Source organism: Bos indicus, chromosome 29 (genome assembly GCF_029378745.1).
Source record: "Bos indicus isolate NIAB-ARS_2022 breed Sahiwal x Tharparkar chromosome 29, NIAB-ARS_B.indTharparkar_mat_pri_1.0, whole genome shotgun sequence".
NCBI classification, from domain to species: Eukaryota; Metazoa; Chordata; class Mammalia; order Artiodactyla; family Bovidae; genus Bos; species Bos indicus.
This window is the reverse complement of record NC_091788.1, coordinates 12,205,899-12,231,939: the sequence shown is the minus strand read 5'-3', so window position 1 is coordinate 12,231,939 and position 26,041 is coordinate 12,205,899. Positions and strand designations below refer to the sequence as shown.

Genomic DNA, 26,041 nt, shown 5'->3' with positions numbered 1-26,041 from the left:
CAAGTTCACAATTATAAGTCTAGAGTCAGGATCCGAATCCATTTTTTCCCCCTTTGTGCATGTACTTTATTTTTACCTTACAGAAGTAGTTATAACTTTTAAAAATAGTACATAAATAAACATAGGTATAAGTCAGCCAGAGTAATATAATTAGTATGTATTTAAAGGAATTAGAACTTTTTTTTCCAGCTTAAAATAAGAATTTCTATAACACAATAAACACCTACATCATAGGTTCTTTTGAACCAAATGGCAACTACATCTGTATATATATAAGACAAGTACTGATACGTTGGAGGTACCAAAAACACCTTGTTTGGCACAATCACTTCAGATTGTAAAAAATAAGTGTCATCTGACATCTGGATGCTAAATAAAAGAGCTGGAGGGCTAAATGGGGAGTCACTCTACCCACTTTCCTCTTTCCAATTCTTGGGGTTTCAAGTTTATTTATAGGTTTAACATATATAGTCCCATACCTACTCTCTCTTCTTCAATAACTTCAGGATGGTAGCTTTAAGAAACTTTAAAGCCTGAACTCTTTCTGAATTTCCCAAAGTATTTCTGCACCCCCTCCTCCCCGCCCCCCCCCCCCACCCCCACCAGTGAACCTTCTCAAGGTTCTGTATAGGGTCTGTAATATTATTTTCTCCCATGGTACAAGGAACACTGAGGAACACTTCTTCATTTATTCTATAGAGGTCCTTAATTGGTGGAAACTGGATGTACTGTTTTGTTTTGTTTTTTTCCTTTTTACTCATTGGCTGCAACACATGGCATGCAGGATTTTAGTTTCCCGACCAGGGATGGAACCCTACTACCCGCAGTGGAAGCATGGAGTCTTAAGCACTGAACTGCCAGGGAAGTCCCTGGATGTACTCAAGAGTCTTCAAAATACTTGATGTTAAAAGACTTTATGTTAAATCAGCTAAAGATGGGCCAGTGGCCCAAGAAGTAGTTAACTCTTGGCCAACACTGGGTGAGGGAGGTGTTAGGGGCCCCAGCCCTCTGTAAAGTTGAAAAATCCACCTATAACCAATAGTTGGGTCCTCCCTACATGTGGTTCCTCTGTATCCATTGTTTTGCACTCAGGAATTTAACCAATGGAGCATAGATAGTATAGTACCATAGTGCTTCCTATAGAAAAAAATCTGCATATAAGTAGACTGGCAAAGTTCAAACTTGTGTAGTTCAAAGGTCAGCTGCTTTGCCTTTCATTTCAATAATCTCATAGGCATCGACAATCACTCCTTTGTGGATGTTTCCCCACTGCTCATGACCTTTATCAGTTCTTACATCTGAGTTCAGATCCTTCCGAGGATCATCAGCAATGTTCACTCTACTCCACACAGGAACGCTTGAGTCTCCATGTTCCAAGGATCCACCCATGACAGGTTTCAGAGCGGACACCAAGCTTCTGCTTAACCAAAGAAGGGAAATGGGCAGTGTCCAGATTATGACCGCTTCTAATAACACGATTTTGGGAAATTCATTCAACTTCCAGGCTACATGAGATAGCCATTAGATTAGAAGCAATAATCAGTTTGCCAACCATGGCGATTGTATTGGATAATATGTTAAAACATTGAAGACAGTCACATTTCGGTGGATTAAATGAAGGCGTGTTTCTCCTCCTTCCTGATGTGCACCTGCTGTGATAATCACTAAGTTGGAGTTTGCAGTGACAAGATAACCTTTCCTGGAAACAGCATTTGGCATTTTCATAAAAGGACTCAAGATGTGGTGTTTCATCATTCAATTTGCCTTCATCAATATACCCACAGAAGCAAGTTCATCATTCACATCTTCTAAAAAACGGTGATAGCAGAGGCCATGCCAACCAATCTGCTTCCTATATCTTATTGTGAAGAATGGTCTTCTTGGAAGCGAAATTCATCATAAATTCATGGGTGACAGGGGTGAAGAGCAGTGAGGTGCCTGCCACCTGCAGGGGACACTAAGCCATCCTCAGGTGAAGAAAAACCCCACAGCGCCCGCTCTAAGCTGGCCCTTAGAACTCCCTGAACCCACCTCATGTCTGCTTACACAAGAGGTGGAGGAGGAGATTGGAGAAAGCCTCTGAAAGCTCAGCATCTCCCTCCCCTGCTACTGTGCAAGGCCACGTCTGCCACCCAGGGGCCTCCCTAGGCCTTCACCTGGCCTCCAGAAAGGACTTCTCCTATTGGCTCAGACTAAGATAGTCAAGAGGCTTCTTCTACAGCAAGTGAATCGTAGGGCGAGCCTTTTACATACCCATGTTGGTGTCCATATTTCTGACTCCAGTGCCAACAAGCTTAAGCATTATTATAGCTAACCCCATCTCCCTTGTTCTCATACCCCCTTCAGTGTCGGGAGCTGTGTTAGGCATTACTGACAAAATGGAGGCACGGCCCCAGACCCCTCTCCTCATTCCGCAGGCACGGCCCCAGGATGAAGGAGTTAGGCTTTGTAATTCTGACTTGTCCTTTCCTCTCCTCAGCTGAGTTGACTGAAAAGGAATATTAAGGTGCTTATTGTTCTTGAGAGGAGCATGAGAAGGCACAAAGCCTTCTGCAGCTGTGCTCAGAAAATAATTCATAAAGTTAATCATTGACATATGTTCAAGGACTTTTACAAAAGAGTGTTCCAGGATGAGCACATAGGCCGTAGCTTGAGGCCATGGGAGGGATTGATATCTGAAGCCTATTTGTGAGGAGAATATTTATGGCAAAGGAGTTTACTGAATTTAGGGCTTAGAAATAATTAAAATAGTTAGAAGTTAAAGATTTAAGGAATGTTGTAAAGTTAGCATATTTTACTATAGCTTATAGAAGTTGACGCCTTTCTTAAGAGACTGAGCTCAGGATGTTAGGGGCAAACAGGACTTAGAAAGATAAGTAGTAAACTGAGGAATGTAGCATGAGTTTCAATGTAATCACAAGTTAACTATAGGACACATTAGAGGAAGTAGATAACAGATGATAAGGCTGAGAGAATCACTGAAGCAGGAACTCTGAAGAGCAACAATGATTTATGGAGATAATAAATCTAGGAGAGGGGGAACTGAAAATGTCAAACCTCTGGCCTATTGTTTTTGTACAAGTAAAAAAGAGAATCTTAAACTTGGAATAAAGAGGCAGTCCATAGAAAAATGAGAGGCTGTCTCATCGCCGACACCATTCACCTCTTCAGGTTGAATCCCTGGTTGCTGGGGTTGGACTCCGGCGCTTCAGGACATCCTAATTTCTCCTTAAGTCTCTAATATATCTTGTACATTAGCCCTAGTCTGTTGTTTCTTGATTTCAAAAATGCAGCAACTGGAATGGTCCATATGGTCTTAGGAAGGGTCTAACCAGTGTGCAGGTCAGAAGCTTGTCCCCTTTCTAGGCCCCGGCAGCATATTTCTGTAAATAGGTTCTACGTACGTATTCTGACATCATCATCAGATGGTACCTTGTGGTAACCTAGAACCACAAGATCTTCTGCTAAGAAGCTACTGCCTTATGTCTCCATTCTAAATTGCTGCAACTAATTTTGGGAACTGTATTCTCCCAGATTGTCTGCCTTAGCAAGGAATTTTGTATGTGTGGTAAATATAAGCAGCCAACAAGTATTCACACAGTTTGTGCCAGTAATTTTGTTCCTTCTGGCTACTTACTACATCAATACCTCTTGAACCCCAGTTGTTTTTTTCATTGGAAAATGAGAAAAGAATGTATCCCCTGCTGATGTGGGAAATCCCATGGACAGAGGAGCCTGAAAGGCTACAGTCCATGGGGTTGCAAAGAGTCGGACATGACTTAGCGACTAAACAACAACAATGTTGTGGGAGGTTCAAATGAGATCAAAGCATAAAATGTAAGGTGATGTTATGATCACAGATAATCTAGGTTTTAAGACCACATGAGAAAGGTAATTATAACTGCTCAACCCATAATCACAGAGACTATAGCCTACAGTTCCTTTAACTATCCCCAACATAAGATCAGCTGTCCAGATTTTACCAAGAAAAACATTTTTACTATTCTTTCCTTTAAAAGATGTTTCAAGTTGGCTTTCATTGCCCTCTAGTGGTTTTTACATGAACCCGGGTGTTATATGAACCCATGTCTTCTGCATTGCTGGCAGATTCTTTAAACATCTGAGCCATCAGGGAAGCCCCTGTTATATGAAAGACATAAGTATAATTATTACTCTTTTATTTTGAAGATGTTAGTCTTAAAACATTCTTCAAATACTGTTAGGTTACACACATTCGTGTCAGCTGGAATCCTTAAAGAGTCAACCTGTAGGGACAGTTTCTAACATCATCCAGGGCAACAGAGATATACAATGTCGTGTACTATTTTACTAGGTCTTCACTCAGAATCTACTGACTTAAAATAATTAGCTTTATTCTTTCGCTCATTAAATATTTTTAGGATATCTATCATGTGTCAGGAAAGCAAGATAGACATTGTCCTGGCTTACAATCTAGAGAGAAAAACGGAGCACTAAATGTGTTGTTAACAAACTAGAGTGATAAGTGTTGTGACAGGGAAAGTACTGGGTCTATGAGTCTATTAAGATGGGTACCTAACCTGGGGGCATCTCCGTGTGTGTTGAGAGGGATTTTGAGAGTGTTCAGAGAGTGTAACAACTGAATGCGATCTAAAGAATGAATGTATGTGTGTGTTTAATCGCTCAGTCGTGTCTGACTCTTTGTGACCCCGTGGACTGTAGCCTTACCAGGCTCCTCTGTCCACGGAATCTTCCCAGACAAGAATACTGGAGTGGGTAGCCATTCCCTTCTCCAGAGGGATCTTCCTGACTCGGGGAAAGGATGAATAGAAATGACCTATTTAGGAGAAGCAGGTGAGGAGGGGAGAGTAGACAATGTGAAGAAAGGGGTTTTAAGAGATGAGACTGCACAAGCTGAAAAAAAAAAAAAAAGCTATAGGGAGGAATTTTGACTTTATTCTGATAAGTAAATTATAGCCAAACAGACTGAAAAAACATGAATGCATGCCTTCAATTTTTAGTTTTTAAAAGCTTTTATTAAAGGGAAATCCCTAGTAATTAGTCCTAAATGAAATGTTTGGAAGCTTCAGTGCTTCTTTTTAGTATCCCAAAGTTCTCTCAGATACACAGCCCTAGACTGTCGGAGCTGGAAGGGTCTTCAGACACCAGGAGCGTCCGTCGTCTCACTTCGCAGGACTCTGAGGGGGCGTGCTGTGCTGGGCTCAGTTGTGTCCCTTTGCAGTCCTGTGGCCTGCAGCCGCCAGGCTCCTCTGTCCATGGGCTTTTCCAGACAAGAACACTGGAGTGGGTTGCCATTTCCTTCTCCAGGGAATCTTCTCAGTCCAGACACTGAACCCGTGTCTACCTGCGTCTCCTGCATCGCCGGTGGATTCTTGTCCGCTGAGCCACGGGCGAGGGTGCTCAGGAGCTGGTCAGGTTTCATCATGTGTCCGCCACTGGCAACTGTTTGCTTTTCCCTTTATGGGTCCAGGGCTCAAATGCCTCAGCCTTGATCAGAGGCCTGATTAGTCTCCTGTATCTCCTATCTTGTTAACTCCAGTTGGTTAGAATTCATGAGCACCCCTAACTTTTACTTCTGCATTGGACTTCATGCTCTTTCCTTGGGGCCTAATGAAAAGATGGTTTATCTTGGACTTATGGGGAGAATCTGGGAGGTCAGATCATTTCTGAGAGCATGAATCCTCCCCAGATCACATCCTCACAAGAGGGCCAGGTTTAGCCTCTTCTCTGAACGCCTGTGTCTCTCTGTACTTTTCTTTTGCCATCACTCTGGGTGGACCTACTCACTTCTTCTAGACTACATGTATCTTGAGGACATGACAAATGGCTTTGTCATCACCTCATCCTGCATAGCAAGGGAACGCAGAACCTGAAGACCTCTATCAAGTTTGCTGTGGTCAGGGAAGTGTGGATAAATGAACAGATTGGGATATCTCATTTCCTAACAGAAGTTTTAAGTAGATATTGGTGTAAGGGAAAGAAAATCATATTATCTTAATAGATTGCAATCAGAATTTTTCTTGGGGAAAAAAACTGAGATTAGAAAATACAATGAAGTGAAAGGAGAGTCTCTTACAATCGAGCAAAAATGACAGCTGCGTTTTTAATGAGAAATGACCATGAATTGGAAGGTAATCAGAGATGAAAGAAGTCAGGAGGAGAGGAAAATGAGAAATCTGTGCAGCGTGGGAGAGTTCCCAAAGGACTTCATACCAGAGATAGCTAATGGCCATTTTAAAACGCTTCAGGTCTGATGTGAACTCACTGCCATCTTTTTGAACTGAGGTGTAGTGTCTACTATACAAAGGAGAGGCTGATAAACACTCCATGTCATTTATGCTTAATACAGAGTGTGCTTTTCTGTGATGCTTGCAGTTCTGGGACAACTAACTCATATCCATATGTATTGAACGTGGAAGCAGATTTTAAAAAATGAAAGTAAAATGTAGTTTCCAGTCTCCTGAATTCTATCACAAATCTGTGAGTAGAATAATAAAAATACATGTAAAAAATGGCCATAGTTTAGGGCAGCTTCTGTTGCACTAAACCATGCCTATTAGCGATACAGGAGATAAATATTTTGTAGCTTGAGTCACGGCATCATTCAACAAGGTCGATCAGGAATGTTTTCCTCCAGGGTAGATTTTGAACAGAGAGAAATAACAAGCAATTAAATTATATGGAAGATTAACTATTGGCTCTTCACTGACCCTTCTTTTCCTTTCCTTCAAGCAAGAGAATCATCGATTAGTCTATGTTTAGGAAGGAGCAACATTTTTCATTTTCTCAAGCAGTCTTGTTTGACTGTTAGGGCTCCTGGCTGATTCTTAGCATTTTGTGTCTTTAAAAAATGAGACTCTCATAAAAAAAGAAAAAAGAGAGGATAAAAACAGCAATGAAGTCACAACTTTTACTTTAACATATTAATTCACTTTTGTTCTATGAATTATATGTATATATACATATATGTATATATTATATATATGCTATTTGCTATGTTAAGTTGTTTCAGTTGTCTGACTCTGTGACCCCCATAGACTGCAGTCCCCAGGGCTCCTCTGTCCATGGGATTCTCCAGGCAATAACACTGGAGTGGGTTGCCACTTCCTCCTCCAGGGGAGATATATATATATATACAGGCCATTGTGTGGCATATGGGATCTTAGTTTCCTGACCAGGGGTTGAAGCTGTGCCCCCTGCAATGAAAGGGCAGAAGCTTAACCACTGGACTACCAGGGAAGTCCTCTGAATGATATTTTAAAACTCTAGCATTAGGATAACAATCAGTTTTAATACGTACAACAGTACAAAAACTCAGCAAACAGGCCAGATACCGCCGGTGACTGCAAGTGTATGCAATATCTATCTCTTACTGCCATCTTGTGGATTCTTGGAGAATAACCACAGTGGTAATATTTTCATTGTATCTGGGAGCACCCGGTTTGCATGCCACAGTGTATGAAAATAACTGGGAGAATGAATAAGAAAAGAGCAGCTAAATTACCAGGTTTCATTTAATGTTATGACTTTGGAGGTACCATTTAACTTCTCTGTGGCTTGGTTTCTTTGTGAAAAGTGGGTGTTACAGATAATGGTGTGTTTCTTGTCTGTCTCAAGGTTGCTTTGAAAATTAAAACATAAATTGCTCTGTAAATCAGAAAATACTATTCAGAAACAACGACTTACTATCCTTGTCCTCATATAGTACTACTAGATTAAGGAAGTGTGTTAAATTGCTTCAGTCGTGTCCTACTCCTTACAACCCAATGGACTGTAGCCCGCCAGTCTCCTGTGTCCATGGGATTCTCCAGGCAAGAATACTGGAGTGGGTTGCCATTTCCTCTTCCAGGGGATCTTCCTGATGCAGGGATCGAACCTGGGTCCCTTACGTCTCCTGCATTGGCAGGCAGGTTACCTAAACATTTTGTGTGTAACACGGTAAACATGATTCAGACTGAAGAATCAGGCTTCAATCTGAAGGTGCTGTTTGTTGTAGCTTGGAGTACTATCTTCGTAGGCCACAGCATGTGAAAATTCAGTAACTGGGAAACAATGTATAAGAAAAGAGTAGGTCAACGTCCAGGTTTCCATTTAATTGTGTCACTTTGGATGCACTATTTAACTTCTCTGGTTTTAGGAGTGATTTGTCTTGTAAGTCTCTGAGGACAAGAGAGTAGATGTTCCCAATGACAAGAGGTTATTTCTCCAGGAGCAGATACTTATGTGGGCTTGGGGGCTGGAAAAGCAGGTATTTTCTGATTTACTAGTTTGTGGATGTGTAAGTGGGTCCTGACATCCCCAAAGTACAGCAAGTATGCAGCCTAGAAAGAGCTTCTTCTAGGAAAGAAAATGCTACCCTTGTGATACCATCTACCCATCCACACTTCAGTCATTTCTCTTGTAAGCTTTGCGTCTTGGTTTTCTCTCTCTCAGACTTCACTGCAACTAGAAAACTGAGGTGATATGTTGGATTATAAGGGCAGAGGCAACTTTAAAAAAATTTCATTTCAGTGAAAAATTTGAAATAAACAGTTAAAGGCTTTCCCTTCCCCTTAGGGAAGATTTATTCAAGTTCTTTCATTTGCTAAGGTATTCATCACTCACAAACATTTACCTGAGTGTGGAGCCCTGGGTTAGACCCTCTACATCTATCCTCAAGAAAACTCATATTCAATTATTCAAAACTGTTGGGGAAAATATTCATGAAAACAAATCAAGACCAAAAGGAGAACACAGGATGTCACTGAAGAACTGTGGAGACACAGGTTTGGGAGAAGGTGGGAGGCCTGCTCTTCTTGTATTTGAGTCCTACTTAAATGCTTTCTGTAAACCCTTTCCTTCAGCTTCCTCCATACTTAATAAAATTCTTTCTCCTCTGAACTCCTGAAGCTCTTAACTAGATTAACTAGTTCACCTGGTGATCATCTTGGGCACACTGCCTGGTTAATTTTCACCAAACCAGTCTCTATCCTCACTCCTCTACCTGCAATTTGATCTTAATAATTAAAATGTCTTTCTAAAATTGTCATTTACAAATGATAGTCACCTGGTTTCAAACATAACTTTCCTTCCTTTCTGATATTAAAAAATATTTTAACTAAAAACATGTTCTCAGCATTTACTATATGTTAGGAATTCTGGTTTCAGAAATTGTTTGCTTTCAGTTTTTAGACATAATTTCAGAGCATGAATCCCCACCCCTCCCAACCCAATCTGCTTCAAAGGAATTTCCATGGAGGCAATCTGTGAGAGGATTTTCTACAGGTTGAACAATTTTATATCCTGGGGTTGCGGTAGCATCTGTCTGGCTTTATTCCTTTTTCTGGCCCAAGAGTTTCTTCCTTTCCACTATATACTGTCTAGGTTCCTTACGTTCCTTAATACGGTCTTATTTAAGAATTTGCCTCCATCCTCCTTGCTTTGACCTCCCATTAGACCTGAGGGCCTGGGGGCAGAGACCCCACTATTTACCGCTGTGTTCCTAAAGCTGGGCATATCATGATCTTCTCGTGGGTCCTGCCCTTTCCATCACCCTCATGAGTCACATGCAGACCTGCACACCGACAACGGAGTTGACGCCTCATGATCCACGATTTCTTCTGCTTCAAATCCTGCAGTTGCTTAGACCCTGGGCAGAAGTTAGGAAGCAAGGGCCAAAGCCTCCCTGGGGAGTTTTGGGGTGGTTGAGAGAGGGGGCTTGTGCGGGGCGGAGTGCTGCTGACAAGGTGCTCGTCGATTCCGCTCAGGCGTCAGTCACTGAGCGTGATCCTGTGGTGAGGTGGGAGTTGTGATGATGATAAAGAAGACAGGGTGATACCAAGGAACTTAACATGGTTGATTTAAATAACAAAACAGCAGGATGAGAAGATGGAAACAAACGATGTGATTGTCCCATTCTATCACACTGGCCACGCGCTATAACCATGTTCATGCCCTGTCTCTTCACTGGGTTACTGCTCCATGAAGGTGGGATCAGTTTCTAATGTACCTTTCTCTTCCTTACATCACCTAGCATAGCACTTGATGGTCATACTGTCATTACTGAGCACCTGTGAAGTGCCAGGCCCTGTTCTTGCCCTGGGAATATAGCACTAAACAAAACGGATCAATAGGAGATACTGAATGAATCGAAGAATTAAAACATAAGAATTTCAGTCAAGTAAATGAAATGTTTTCCATCTCTTCTCTTCCTTCCCTCTTTCTCTAAATATATGTAAATATATATGTATATGTGTGTGCGTATATATATAAATATACATATTTAGGTGAATTGATAAATAAAACACCAATTTTCTTCTCTCTATTAGATCATTTCTATCAACTTTTGTAATTACCCTCCAATTAAGAAAAAATTATTGAATGATTTTTTGGCATGTACAAATAACTATTGTTATAAATACTATTATAATTGTCCTCCAATTAAGAAAAACTTATTAAATGATTTTTTTGGTATGTATTGAGATGATTGTAAGATTTTTATAATTTATTTCCTTTATTCTATTAATACAGTCAATTACGATAATTGATCAAAAAATTTTTTTGAAGTATTCTTGATTTACAGTGTTGTGTTGGTTTCTGGTGTACAGCAATGTGATTCAGAATACATATATTCTTTTCCATTCTAGTTTATTACAGGATATAGAATATAGTTCCCTGTACTATATGGTAAGAGCTTGTTGTTTATCTATTTTATATATAATAGTTTGTATCTGCTAGATAATTGATTTTTAAACGTTAAACTAAACCTCTCACTCCTGGGAAGAAAAATCACAACTTGGTTGTGACCATAATAATCTATATACATATGGATTTGGTTTGTTCATGTTTTAGTAAAGATTTTTGCATCTATATCATTTAATTCTTATAAGAACTCTACAAGGAAGATAATTGTTATGATCTCCACTTTACAAATAAACAACTGAGCCTTTTATTGTTCGGTTGCTCAGTCATGTTGGACTCTTAGCCACCCCAAGGACTGCAGCATGCCAGGCTTCCCTTTCCTTCACTATCTCCCAAAATTTGCTCAGATTCATGTCCATTGAGTTGAGGATGCCATCCAACCAACTCATCTTCTGTCACCCTCTTCTCCTCCTGCCCTCAATTTCTCCCAGCATCAGGGTCTTTTCTAATGAGTCAGCTCTTCACATCAGGTGGTCAAAATATTAGGGCTTTAGTTTCAGCATCAGTCCTTCCAATGAATATTCAGGGTTGATTTCCTTTAGGATTGACTGGTTTGATCTCCTTGCCGTCCAAGGGACTCTCAGGAGTCTTCTCCAGCATCACAATTCAAAAGCATCAATTCTTTGGCACTCAACCTTCTTTATGGTCCAACTCTCACATCCATATATGACTACTGGAAAAACCATAGCTTTGACTATACAGATCTTTGTTGGCAAAGTGACGTCTCTGCTTTTTGATATGCTTTGTAGGTTTGTCATAGCTTTTCTTCCATGGAGCAAGTGTCTTTTTATTTCATGGCTGAGGTCATCATCAGCAGTGATTTTCAGTTCAGTTCAGTTCAGTTGCTCAGTCATGTCCAACTCTTTGCAACCCCATGAATTGCAGCACACCAGGCCTTCCTGTCCATCACCAACTCCTGGAGTTCACTCAAACTCACGTCCATCAAGTCAGTGATGCCATCCAGCCATCTCATCCTCTGTCGTCCCCTTTTCCTCCTGTCCCCAATCCCTCCCAGCATCAGAGTCTTTTCCAATGAGTCAACCTTTGCATGAGGTGGCCAAAGTACCGGAGTTTCAGCTTTAGCATCATTCCTTCCAAAGAACACCCAGGACTTATCTCCTTCAGAATGGACTGGTTGGATCTCCTTGCAGTCCTAGGGACTCTCAAGAGTCTTCTCCAACACCACAGTTCAAAAGCATCAATTTTTCGGTGCTCAGCTTTCTTCACAGTCCAACTCTCACATCCATACATGACCCCTGGAAAAACCATAGCCTTGACTAGATGGACCTTTTTAATGTCTCTTCTTTTGAATAACTTTCCTTCCAAGGAGTAAGCGTCTTTTAATTTCATGGCTGCAATCACCATCTGCAGTGATTTTAGAGCCCCCTAAAATAAAGTCTGTCCATGAAGTGATGGGACCAGATGCCATGATTTTAGTTTTTTGAATGTTGAGTTTTAAGCCAGCTTTTTCACTCTTCTCTTTCACCTTCATCAAGAGGCTCTTTAGTTCCTCTTTGCTTTCTGCCATTAGAGTGGTGTCATCTGCATATCTGAGGTTATTGATATATCTCCTGGCAATCTTGATTCCAGCTTGTGAGTCATCCAGGCTAGCATTTCACATGAAGTACTCTGTATATAAGTTAAATAAGCAGGGTGACCATGTACAGTCTTGACGTACTCCTTTCCCAATTTGGAACCAGTATGTTGTTCCATGTCCAGTTCTAACTGTTGCTTCTTGACATGCATACAGATTTCTCAGGAGGCAGGTAAGGTGGTTTGGTATTCCCATCTCTTTAAGAATTTTCCAGTCTGTTATGATCCATTCAGTCAAAGGCTTTATCATCATCAATGAAGCAGAAGTAGATGTTTGTTTTTGGAAATTCCCTTACTTTTTCTGTGATCCAATGGATGTTGACATTTTGATCTCTGGTTCTCTGCCTTTTCTAAAACCAGCTCGTACATATGGATGTTCTTGGTTCATAAACTGTTGAAACCCAGCTTGAATGATTTTGAACACTGTCTTGCTAACATGTGAAATGAGTGCAATTGTGCAGTAGTTTGAACATTCTTTGGCTTTGCCCCTCTTTGGGATTGGAATGAAAACTGACCTTTTCCAGTCCTGTGGCCATTGCTAAGTTTTCCAAATTTGCTGGCATATTGAGTGCAGTACTTTAACAGCATCATATTTTAGGATTTTAAACAGGTGGAATTCCATCACCTTCACTAGCTTTGTTCATAGTAACACTTCCTAAGGCCCACTTGACTTCACACTCCAGGATATCTGGCTGTAGGTGAGTAATCACACCACTGTGGTTATCTGGTCATTAAGATCTTTTTTTATATAGCTCTTCTGTGTATTCTTCCCATCTCTTCTTAATCTCTTCTGCTTTTGTTAGGTCCTTACTGTTTCTGTCCTTAATTGTGTCCATCTTTGCAAGAAGTGTTCCCTTCGTATCTCTAATTTTCTTGAGATCTCTAGTCTTTCCTATCATATTGTTTTCTTCTATTTCTTTGCATTTTTCACTTAAGAAGGCTTATCATTCCTTAGTATTCTTTAGAACTCTGCACTCAGTCGGGTATATCTTTCCCTTTCTGCTTTGCCTTTCACTTCTTGATTAATTAATCATGAGATTGTGGCCTACAATTTTCTTACAATGTTTTGGTATCAGGGTTATGTTGGCCTCAAAATGTAGTAAAAGTATGATTTTAAAATTCAAAAAAATTGCTTTTATAAAACCAAACTCTACCCTCTAGTGACCATTCTATTTTATTTACCCTTTTAGCACAACTCAAAGGAGATACCTGTACTCATTGTCATTAACTTCTCTCCTTTCATTATGAAACCCACTTCACACAGTTTCTCACCGTATTACACTACAGAAACTGCGTTTTCATTTGATCCATAAGTTATTAAATTCAGCAGTTAATTTTCAGTTCCCATCTTAACATGACTTACGAGCAACATTTAAGAGTGATCCCACCCTCTGGAAATACTTAGCTCCTGGGGTCCTACTTGATTTCCTCCTACCTTATTGGTGTTTCCTTTTTGTTCCCTTTGCTGCTTCCTCCTTTTCTCCCCAAGGAGGACCTGGCCAGTCTCCAGGCCTCAGTCTGTCTACCTCTGTTACCTGCTCCACCTGTCGGAGCAGCTCTGTCTCAACTAATAGTATTTCTTCTTGTGTGATTTTTCAGGTAGAAAACCTTGAAGTCATCCTTCACATCTTCCTTTCTCTGAAGCTACACCCAAGCTTGTAGGAAATCTGTTAACAGTCCCTTCTAAACATATCCAGAACCGTTTCTCACCTCCTCCACTTCGACCACAGCTGCCCCGCCTCCATTTTTCAGGCCGAGTCCCAGCCGGCCTCCGCTTCCATCTTTGCCCCTCGACAGTCTGCTGTCAACATGGCGGCCGGAGCGACCATCTCACAGTGTGAGTGAGAGAACGCCCTGTCCCTCCGCTGACAACCCCCTACGGCGCTTCCTTCCCTCAGGAAAGCAAAGCCTTATGGGGGCCAATGAGGCTGTGCTCTCTGTGACTCACCCGTTACCTCTCTGTCCTCATCTCCCACTTTCCTTCTCTTCCTCCCGGTCCCACCAGAGTGAATTCCTCAAATAGAAAAGGCAGAGCTCTTCTCGCGTCCCAGAGGTCAGCCTGGCCCACTCTCGTCTCCTTCATTCTTTGCTAAAATGTCACCTCCTCAGTGTGGTCTACTCTGACTACCTTATTTAAAATGTTCAACTCCTCTCCCAGCACCTCAAATTCACCTTACATTGCTCTATTGGCTTTCATTGCACTATCATGTCCTAATAGATTATACAATTTCATTATCCATTACTTAAAAAAAAAAGAAGGTTTTCCCAATAGAATATAAGAAGCACTGTGAGGCAGCAATTTTCTTTCTTTTCTTTCTTCCCTTCCTATCTTTCCCTTCCTTCTTTTCTTTCTACCTTCCTTCCTTCCTTTCTTTTATATTCCTAACACTTAAAATAGTGCCTTATATATAATAGCTGGTGAAGAAACTACTATTGCATGAATGCATAAATGAATGGCTAGTACTCATTAGGCACTGCATCAATGGCTTAAATACTTTGTTTATGCTCACAATAAGGCTGAGAGGTATTATCATCCCCAGTTTACAGATAAGGAAATTAGTGTCCTAAGTGATAAACTTGATAGAGCTCACAAAGCTTTAGAGCCTTTCCACCTGGACAGCTGGGCTTCCCAGGTGGTGGTAGTGGTACAGAACCTGCCTGTCAATGCAGGTAGATGCTGGAGACAAGGTTTTGATCCCTGGCTGGGGACGATCCCCTGGAGGTGGGCACAGCAACCCACTCCAGTATTCTTGCCTGGAGAATCCATGGACAGAGAAGCCTGGCTGGTGGGCTATGGTCCATAGGGTTGCAAAGAGTTGGACATGACTGAAGGGACTTTGTATACTCACACCTAGAAAACTGCTGAGGAGATATTAGGTAGAGCAGTCAGGGTAGGGAGAATGTGGCCTGGGCATAGCAGCAGAAGCCCTCCGCATGACCACGGCCAGGGTTGCTTGTAACTGGAAATACATAGTTGTTCTCTTCAAATGACTAATTCCTTTTTGTCTTCAAAATACAGCCCAGTGTTAACTTTCCTGGAAATCTTTCCTGGATTCTCCCAAGAGATTAATTCAGCAGGCCCCTTGTGGTCAACATTGGAGAAATGATTTTGACTTTAGTGTAAGAAGTAAGAAGTAAGTGTAAGAAGGAAGAAGAGGTAAAAGAGATTTATTGTGTACTTCATAGGTGGTGGGTACTTCAAATGGTCTGATTTCCATTATCCTATAGGATAAAATTCTGAGACTCTGAGACTCAGAAAGTTTAAATAACTTGATGAAGATCACAAGGTTAGTAAAAGGTGAAGCTAGGACTGGATCCTAGGTCTGCCTGATTTCTTAGTTAGTACTTTTTTTTTTTTAACCTTCCATACCAACCTCAGAAACTCTGTCAACTCTAATCATGCTATTTCTCTGTGTGATACTATGATTTATTATAAGAAATATACATTTGGTCTTTGTTCCTATTTCTGGTTCAGAACTCCTAAAACCCCCGGAATTTTCCAAAGTGATGACAGAAAGACAAAAGTGTCTTTTGTTGTGTTAATGACTCCACTAGGGATGGAGGCTGGTTGCAGGGAGAACCAACCATGTAAGAACATTCAGTCTTCCCTCCTCCTCTCTCCTCTCTCCCCGCTCCCCACCCCCACCACCAGCCCAAGACCTTATGGGAGAGGATGGGAGCTGGAAACTGAGTTCAGTCACCTATGGGCAAAGATTTAATCAATTATGCTTATGAATGGGGCCTCCATGCAATGAGGAGAGAGTATGGAGAGCTTCTGGGTTGTTGAACACGTGGGGATGTGGGGAGTCTCATGCCTGGAGAGGGCATGGAAACTCTGCACTTTCCCCCATGCCTTGTCCTGTGCATCTCCTCCATAAGGCTTTTCTTGAGTTATACCCTTTTATAACAAACTGGTGATCTCGTAAGTAAAATGTTTCTCTGACTTCCATGAACTGCTCTAGCAAATTAATTGAGCCCAAGGAAGGGGTCATTGGAAACATCAACAAATAGGTGACCCACCAGCTGGTTAGAAGCACAGATGACAACCTGGACTTGCGACTTGTTTCTGAAGTAGTGGGGTGGGGTTGGAGCCAGTCTTATGGGGCTGAGCCTTTAGCCTGTGGAATCTGATGCTATCTCTAGGGTCAGAGTTGAGTTTAATTAATAGGACACTTAGCCGGGCCTCCTTGGTAGCTCAGTTGGTAAAGAATCTGTCTGCAATGCAGGAGACCCCAGTTGAATTTCTGGGTTGAGAAGATCCACTGGAGAAGGGATAGGCTACCCACTCTAGGATTCTTGGGCTTCCCTTGTAGCTCAACTGGTAAAGAATCTGCCTACAATGCGGGAGACCTGGGTTGGGACGATCCCTAGAGAAGGGAACGGCTACCCACTCCAGTATTCTGGCCTGGAGAATGCCATGGACTGTATAGTCCATGGGGTCGTAAAGAGTCAGACAATTCTGAGCCACTTTCACTTTCACTTAGCTGGTGTCAAGAAATGGCATGTTGGGGTGGGGAATACCTGCCCCCATCCATACAGATATTTGCATGGGGAAATTGGAGGCCAGAACACTTTGCTTAAACCCTTTCCACAAGCTTCTGCTGTCTTTCATCTTCATTCCCTCTTAAGGCCTTAGAAGGTGTATGAGGTGCCTCCTTCCTCGCTAATCTCACCCTCTCAGAATTCCCTCCCTCTCCTTGTATCTGAATCACCTCACACACTGTGCTCTCCCTGTCTCCTGGGCCAGTGGACAGGCTGTTCTCCCATTTCATGTTTTCTTCCTTGCCCAGCCCCTTGGTCTGGGTGTCTTTTCTACATCTTTCAAGGCCAAGGTAAGATACCATTTCTTTAGAGACATATTCTTGGCTCCCTGGTCTAGGTCAGGTCCCCTGTGTGTGCTCCCCTTTGGTAGCACATTCAGAACTCAAATTTGCAAACTCCATGAGGGTAAAGAGGGGACCCATCATATTCATCGTGTGCGTGCTCAGTTGCTCAGTCGTGTTTAACTCTTTGCAACTCCATGGACTGTAGCCCACCAGACTTCTCTGTCCATGGGATTTCCCAGGTAAGTATCTTGAAGCGGGTTGCCATTTCATCCTCCAGGGGATCTTTCCAACCCAGGGATTGAACCTGCATCTCCTGCAGCTCCTGCATTGGCAGGCGGATTCTTTACCATGAGCCACCTGGGAAACCCATCATATTTACCACTATATCTCTAATTCATGGTACTGTCTTATTCAGGGTAAGACAATATATTTTTCTACATATATTTTCCTTATATATTTTCTTTATTTTTTCTGTCCCAACCAATAGTAGAACTGGAGGCCATGCTCCATTGGATTTGATCCTCATCTTTCTCACTGACCAAAATGTGGATTCAATACAAAAGAACTGATCATTAATTCTTCATTTATTAGAAGGTGTTTGTAACTGTTTCATAGAACAACACAGACTTCTCAGACAAGGTACATTGGTTTGTAAATCCCTTAATCTCAGGAAGACATTTTTAATTACTGTGGGACACAATGTGCTAGAAACAGAAAATCACCATTAGAAATATTATTCACGGTCCACAGACATTGGCAGAGTCCATATCCTGTCCTTGCTTGAATCGCTTGTTGGCATGCTTAGATGAGCAGAGCTAGGAGGGCGCTGCCAGCTGCCCAAATGCTGGCCCAGGCCCTTCCCAAAGGAGGCCTCTCTCCAGGAATCATTTCTTCTGTTTAAGAAACTATTATGAATCTCAAGATCTTAGATCCAAACAATTCCTCATACAGAATTCAGTGAGCCACATGATCCCTAATGGACATTTATCATTTAGCTGCTGTCCAAATATCCTTCTTTGGGGGCAATCCAAGACTGGAAGGAGGTACAGTCTTGTCCCCGCTAGAAAGGTTGGGGGGGATGTGTAGCTAGAGTAGGTGCCCAGGCAGATATGCCTGCCGGGAACTCAGAATCACCACACTAAGATGTAAGATACATGGAGAGAGTGAGATGCTTTCAAGCACCCCCAGGAGTGTGGCCGGGCTGTCAGTGACCTGTGATAATGACCTCAAGAACAGCATCCTTAACAGACTGACCTTCAGCAGAATTTCCTTCCTGGCTTCTGGGCTTGGTTCCCCAGCCTTCCTGGGATTCATTGAGTTATCTGTTCTTTCCCTAATAAATTCCTTTTCCATTTAAGTCACTCAGATGTCTGTTGTCTGGAACTCTGGCTCATAAATCCACAGTGGCACTCCTGGCAAGCACATTCCTAGAGTAGTTAGCATCACAGGCAAGGAAGCTGGTTGTTACAGGAGACCTATGTCTGGCTTCAAGTTAGAAGCCTTCACTTTCCTCCTATATAAAATAACAGGGTGATCATCTTCCTACCTATCCTGAAGGGATGCTTTCAGAATCAAATTAAGATAATGTCCACAGGAAGGGACTTGGTACATAGAAATGGTGAGGCAAATTTAACAGTTGTGAGGGCTTAGCTAGCATAACCAGAGAAGGCAATGGCACCCCACTCCAGTACTCTTGCCTGGAAAACGCCATGGATGGAGGAGCCTGGTAGGCTGCAGAGTCAGACACGACTGAGCGACTTCACTTTCACTTTTCACTTTCATGCACTGGAGAAGGAAATGGCAACCCACTCCAGTGTTCTTGCCTGGAGAATTCCAGGGACAGGGGAGCCTGGTGGGCTGCCATCTATGGGTCGCACAGAGTCGGACATGACTGAAGCGATTTAGCAGCAGCAGTAGCAGCAGCAGCTAGCATAATTAGAGGCAAAAACAATGGAGCTAAAACTCAGTCCACTTTCAGTTGAGGATCATCCTTTCCTCACAATTTGAGAGGTCTCCACACAGGTTCCCCTTTATCAGGGGTCAGGTGTGATAGAGCATTTTCAACGTGTACATGAAGAAGGCTCAGGATCAAGTGTTGCTTCACCCTTTGAGGCTTGCATCACCAAAGCAAGGCTCTTTATCACTTAATAGCTTTTTGGAAGAGTATATTTTACAAACAGATTTTTAAACAAACATTATGATAGTATTTGGGCTTCCCAGGTGGTACAGTGGTTAAGAATCCACCTGCCAATGCAGGAGACTTGGGTTCAATCCCTGGGTTGGGAAGACTCCCCTGGAGGAGGAAATGGCAACACGCGCCAGTATTCTTTTTGTTTTGCTCTTTCTTTCTTTCTTTTTAAATTAAGGATAATTTATAATACGATGTTCCTGCCATACATTAACATGGACTAGCCATAGGAATACATTGACCCCTTCCTCGTGAGCCTCCCTCCCTTTACCCCATCCCATCCCACTAGGTTGTCACAGAGTCCTGGTTTCAGTTCCTGAGTCACGCACCGCACTCCCGCTGGCTATCTCATTACATGTTAGTGTTAGTGTTTATGTCTCCATGCTACTCTCTCCATTTGTCCCACCCTCTCCTTCTTACTTTCAGGTGTCCACAAGTCTCTTCTCTATGTCTGCATCTCCATTGCTGCTGCTGCTACTGCTGCTAAGTTGCTTCAGTTGTGTCCGACTCTGTGCGACCCCATAGACGGCAGCCCACCAGGCTCCCCAGTCCCTGGCATTTTCCAGGCAAGAGTACTAGGGTGGGGTGCCATTGCCTTCTCTGGCATCTCCATTGCTGCCCTGCAAATAGGTTTATCAGTCCCATCTTTCTAGCTTCCATATATATGCATTAATATATGGTATTTACATTTCTCTTTCTGACTTACTTCCCTATGTATTATAGGCTCTAAGTTCATCCACCTCATTTGCACTAACTCACATGGTTTCCTTTTTATGTCTGAATGATATTCCATTGTGTATATGTACCATAGCCTCTTTATCCATTCATCTGTCGACGGACATCTAGGTTGCTTCCAGGTCCTGGCCATTGTAAATAGTGCTGCAATGAACACTGGGGTACATGCGTCTTTTTCAGTTATGGCTTTCTCAGGGTATATGCTCAGTAGTGGGACTGCTGGGTCATATGGTAGTTTTATTCCTAGTTTTCTAAGGAAGCTTCATACCGTCTTCCATAGTGGCTGTATCAATTTACATTCCCACCAACAGTGAAAGAGGGTTCTCTTTTCTCTGCATCGTCTCCAGCATTTATTGTTTGTAGATTTTTTGATGATGATCATTCTGAACAACGTGAGGTGATATCTCATTGTAGTTTTGATTTGTGTTTCTCTGATAATGAGCGACGTTGAGCATCTTTTCATGTGTTTATTAGCCATCTGTATATCTTCTTTGGAGACATGTCTGTTTAGGTCTTTTGCCCACTTTTTGATTGGGTTGTTTGTTTTTCTGGTATTGAGTTGCATAAGCTGCTTGTATATTTTGGAAATTAATCTTTTGTCAGTTGTTTTATTTGCTATTATTTTCTCCCTTCCTGAGTGTTTTCTTTTCTTCTTCTTTATAGTTTTATTTGCTGTGCAAAAGCTTTTAAGTATGGTACTGGCACAAAAACAGAAATATAAACAAATGGAACAAGAGAGAAAGTCCAGAGATAAACCCATACGCCTGTGGGCACCTTATCTTTGACAAAGGAGGCAAGAATATACAATGGGGCAAAGACAGGTTCTTCAATAAGTGGTGCTTGGAAAACTGGACAGCTACATGTGAAAGAATGAAATTAGAACAGTTCCTAACACCATACACAAAGATAAATTAAAAATGGATTAAAGACCTAAATCTAAGTCCAGAAACTATAAAACTCTTAGAGGAAAACATAGGCAGAACACTCTATGACATAAATCACAACAAGATCCTCTGTGTCCCACCTCCTAGAGTAATGGAAGCAAAAACAAAAATAAACAAGTGAGACCACTCCAGTATTCTTGCCTGAAGAATCCCATGGACAGAGGAGCCTGGTGGGTTATATAGTCCATGGGGTCGCAGAGTTGGATATGACTGAACAACTGAGCATGCATGCATGCTGATCTCTGAGAGTTCCTGTAAGTCAATTAGGAAAGAATATGTCTGTTTTTGAAAATATATTCCATTGCCAGAAAGCTAAAAGTTTTAAGATATTCTGAGTCTTCAGGACAGAAGGGGTTCTTGGGCCAAGGGTTCAGATGAATACAGCGAGCCCTAGGAGTCCCGGCAGCCTTCAGAGAAGTGGGCAGGGATGAGTCATTCATTCATCCAGTAACTTTTGCCCAGTAACTGTGTTCTGTGTTAATCAGTGAACAGATGCTAACACACAGTTGCTGCCTCAGGGGAAGCTTCAGAGGCTTTAGATATTGCTTTCAGTATCCTCAATTTTAGCATCTATGTGTACAGTGGCTTTCTGTGGTAGCTCATATTTCTCCTTGTAAATAGCTTATTATTTCAGGCATTTATGTTTTTCTCACTAACTGGACTTCGAGTGCAGGCGGCCTCATACATAAGCAAGTTGCCAAGTTCAACTTTTTCTCTAAAGGCTAGCACTGCAGAAAGAGCATAGCTTTGGTATCAGAAGCAATGGTCATTCAAATGACACCTTTGAATGACCATCTTTGTGATTCTGGACAAATAATTGAATTTCTGCAAGCCTTCAACCTGACATTAGGATGTCAGTGTTATTAGGATTCAGTGAAATCATAATGTGATTTCAGCACAGATACTCAAAAATATTAAGCGTTTTATTCCTAATTCTGCACTGTTGCTGCTTCCTCAGAGCCCTCTTTGTTGGGGAGCTTTTCCTCCAGAAGCCTTCCCACACCCCAGGCTGGGCACAGCCTTTCCTTTGTTGCCCACGCCATCCCCAGGATTTATCATTTACACCTTCCGTGTTATTTTATAAATAACCTATTTATTTGTCTGTCTCCCCTTATTCACTAAGGGCACACTCATCTAGTAGTTTCTGCTGCTTAGTGGATGCTTAGGAAATGTCTTGTGGGTTGGTTTTAGGCAAATAGATTAATAAATAATGTAAAGGATATGTATATAAAGAATATCCCTTATCTAATGCTCCACGTGCTGCCTCTAATTTCTCCTGCTGTTTGTGGGGGCTCTTTCTCAATGGAGGGGAATAATTCCTTCATTTTTGATTTCTGGTTTGCACTCTCCCCACCCCACCCCCTGAGCTCTATAATTAACATTTTAACATGAAAATGTTACTTATCCCAAATAAAACACCTGCATGAGTTTTTCTGGAGATCAGTTTAAGGCAGAATTTCTAAAACTATGTCCAGTTTGATAGTAACTCATATTCCAGTGGCAGGGGCGGGGGGATATTCTTTAGTTAAGTAAGGTTAGAAAATACTTTAATAGCATTTCTTTATTTGTTATAAAGAACTTCTTAGATCCTTATTTGATCACGAAACTTTTTTTTTTTTTCATCCAGTGTTTCACAGATCTGGTATTAGGTAGAACACATATGTAGAAATATCACTTTGATAAAAGCTGAAATTGGTATCACGGAGCTGAATTTCAGACTTCGAAGGCTGCTTTTAGCTGAGTCCTTCAGTAGCCATCCTGTGGGTTATCAGAGGTCTGATTTTACATGATTCTCAATGTACTGTTTTTGCAGCATGTCTACAAGTAGTGATATATATATGTGTGTGTGTGTAACAGGTGGCGGGGTAGGGGTTCACAAGCAGCAGGAGGAAATAAACTGCAGGTGGCAGATGTTTCCTTTCTTTTCTAATCCTATGTTGTCATGACGACACCTGGTTTTGATTGAACTTTTCTCGAACCTTGAGCTAACTAATGTGTGTTTCTTATGGAAATATTTTTCTTAAGCTATGTTAATGAACTATGTATTTGCTTGGAAATCTGCTTTTTTTCAAGATTCATGTCAATTGTTTTATGGCCAGGGATGACTCATTCGGTGCCAAATGCTATTCAAAATGCATGTTGTGGGAGAGGGGCCTGCTGCAGCTCTCTCAGTTTTGAGGGCTTTCTTTTATCTGATTCAGATCAGTTCAGTTCAGTTGCTCAGTCATGTCTGACTATTTGCGACCCCATGGACTGCAGCATGCCAGGCCCCCCGTCCATCTGATTAGCAGCTTGTTAACAGGTTTATAACTCCTTGCTAAAAACTAGCAAGGAGGCACTCTTTCTGTCCCCTTCTGATGTCTGTGTCAGAAGCTTTCTCTATCCCTTTTATACTTTAATTACACTTTGCTACACAAAGTTCTGAATGGTCAAGCCTCATCTCTGGTCCTGGATTGAAATCCTCTCCTCTGGAGGTAACCAATCCCTGTGTAGCACATGGCTCACAGCTGCAACCTTTCATACACACACACACACACACACATATATATAAAACCAAACTGATCATATGCATCAGAGCCTTGTCTAATTCAGTGAAACTATGAGCCATGCCGTGTAGGGCCACCCAAGATGGACGGGTCATGGTGGAGAGTTCTGATAAAACATGGTCCACTGGAGAAGGGAATGGCAAACCACGTCAGTATTCTTGCCTTGAGAACCCCATGAACAATATGAAGAAGCAAAAAGATATGACACTGAAAGATGAACTCCCCAGGTTGGTAGGTGCCCAATATGCTACTGGGGAAGAGTGGAGAAATAGCTCCAGAAAGAATGAAGAGACAGAGCCAAAGTGAAAATAACACCCAGTTGTGGATGTGACTAGTGATGGAAGGAGAGTCTAAAGCTGTAAACAGCAATATTGCATAGGAACCTGGAATGTTAGGTCCATGAATCAAGGTAAATCAGAAGTGGTCAAACAGGAGATGGCAAGAGTAAACATTGAAATTGTAGGAATCAGTGAACTAAAATGGACTGGAATGGGCGATTTAACTCATATGACTGTTATATTTACTACTGTGGGCAAAAGTCCCTTAGAAGAAATGGAGTAGCCCTCATAGTCAACAAAAGAGTCCAAAATGCAGTACTTGGATGCAATCTAAAAAACGACAGAATGATCTCGGTTCGTTTCCAAGGCAAACCATTCAATATCATGGTAATCCAAGTCTATGCTCCAACCACTAATGCTGAAGAAGCTGAAGTTGAATGGTTCTATGATGACCTACAAGACCTTCTAGAATTAACACTAAAAGAAGATATCCTTTTCATCATAGGGGACTGGAAAGCAAAAGTAGGAAGTTAAGAGATACCTGGAGTGACAGGCAAGTTTGGTCTTAGAGTACAAAATGAAGCAGGGCAAAGGCTAATAGAGTTTTGCCAAGAGAATGCACTGGTCATAACAAACACCCTCTTCCAACAACACAAGAGATGACTCTACACATGGACATCTCCAGATGGTCAACACCGAAATCAGACTGATTGTATTCTTTGCACCTAAAGATGGAGAAGCTCTATTTAGTCAGCAAAACAAGACCAGGAGCTGACTGTGGCTCAGAACATGAACTTCAGATTGAAATTGAAGAAAGTAGGGAAAACTACTCAGAGAAGGCAATGGCACCCCACTCCAATATGCTTGCCTGGAAAATCCCAGGGACGGGGAAGCTTGGTGGGCTGCCCTCTCTGGGGTCGCACAGAGTCGGACACAACTGAAGTGACTTAGCAGCAGCAGCAGGGAAAACCACTAGACCATTCAGGTATGACCTAAGTCAAATTCCTTACAATTATACAGTGGAAGTGACAAATAGATTCAGGGATTAGATCTGATAGACAGAGTGCCTGAAGAACTATGGACAGAGGTTCGTGACTTTGTATAGGAGGCAGTGATCAAAACCTTACCCAAGAAAAGAAATGCAAAAAGGCAAAATGGTTGTCTGAGGCAGCCTTATAAATAGCTGGGAAAAGAAGAAAAGCAAAAGGCAAAGGAGAAAAGGAAAGATATATCCATCTGAATGCAGGGTTCAAAGAATAGCAAGGAGAGATAAGAAAGCCTTCTTAAGTGATCAATGCAAAGAAATAGAGGAAAACAATAGAATGGGAAAGACTAGAGATCTCTTCAAGAAAATTAGAGATACCAAGGGAACATTTCAGGCAAAGATGGGCACAAAAAAGGACAGAAATGGTACGGACCTAAAAGAAGCAGAAGATATTAAGAAGAGGTGGCAAGAATACACAGAAGAACTGTACAAAAAAGATCTTAATGACTCAGAAAACCACAGAGCTATTTGAAATCCTTAAAGATGATACTGTGAAAGTGCTGCACTCAATATGTCAGGAAATTTGGAAAACTCAGCAGTGGCCACAGGACTGGAAGACGTCAGTTTTCATTCCAATCCCAAAGAAAGGCGATGCCAAAGAAAGTTCAAATTAATGCAAAATTGTACTCATTTCAAATGCTAGCAAGATTATGCTCAAAATACTTAAAGCTAGGCTTCAGCTATATGTGAACTGAGAACATCCAGATGTTCAAGCTGGATTTAGAACAGGGAGAGGAACCAGAGATCAAATTGTCAACATCCATTGGATTACAGAAAAAGCAACAGAATTACAGGAAAACATCTACTTCTGCTTTATTTACTATGCTAAAGCCTTTGAATGTGTGGATCATGACAAACTGGAAAATTCTTAAGGAGATGGGAATACCAGACCACCTTACCTACCTCGTGAGAAATCTGTATGCAGGTCAAGAAGCAACAGTTAGAACTGGACATGGAACAAGAGACTGGTTCCAAATTGGGAAAGGAATACATCAAGGCTTTAAAATGTCACCCTGCTTATTTAACTTATATGCAGAGTACATCATGTGAAATGCCGGGCTGGATGAGGCACAAGCTGGAATCAAGATTGCCAGGAGAAATATCAATAACCTCAATATGCAGAAGACACCACCCTTATGGCAGAAAGCAAAGAGGATCTAAAAAGCTTCTTGATGAAAGTAAAAGAAGAGAGTGAAAAAGCTGGCT

At 41.7% G+C, this 26,041-nt stretch overlaps 1 protein-coding gene and 1 pseudogene across 14 annotated transcripts in view; both read right to left on the bottom strand.

The window, feature by feature from the left end:
• The window catches only part of DLG2 (discs large MAGUK scaffold protein 2), a 2,332,068-nt gene that overhangs the window by 376,347 nt on the left and 1,929,680 nt on the right, over window positions 1–26,041 (bottom strand). The window lies entirely within an intron of this gene.
• LOC139180790 (L-lactate dehydrogenase A-like 6B) lies at window positions 659–25,894 on the bottom strand (annotated as a pseudogene).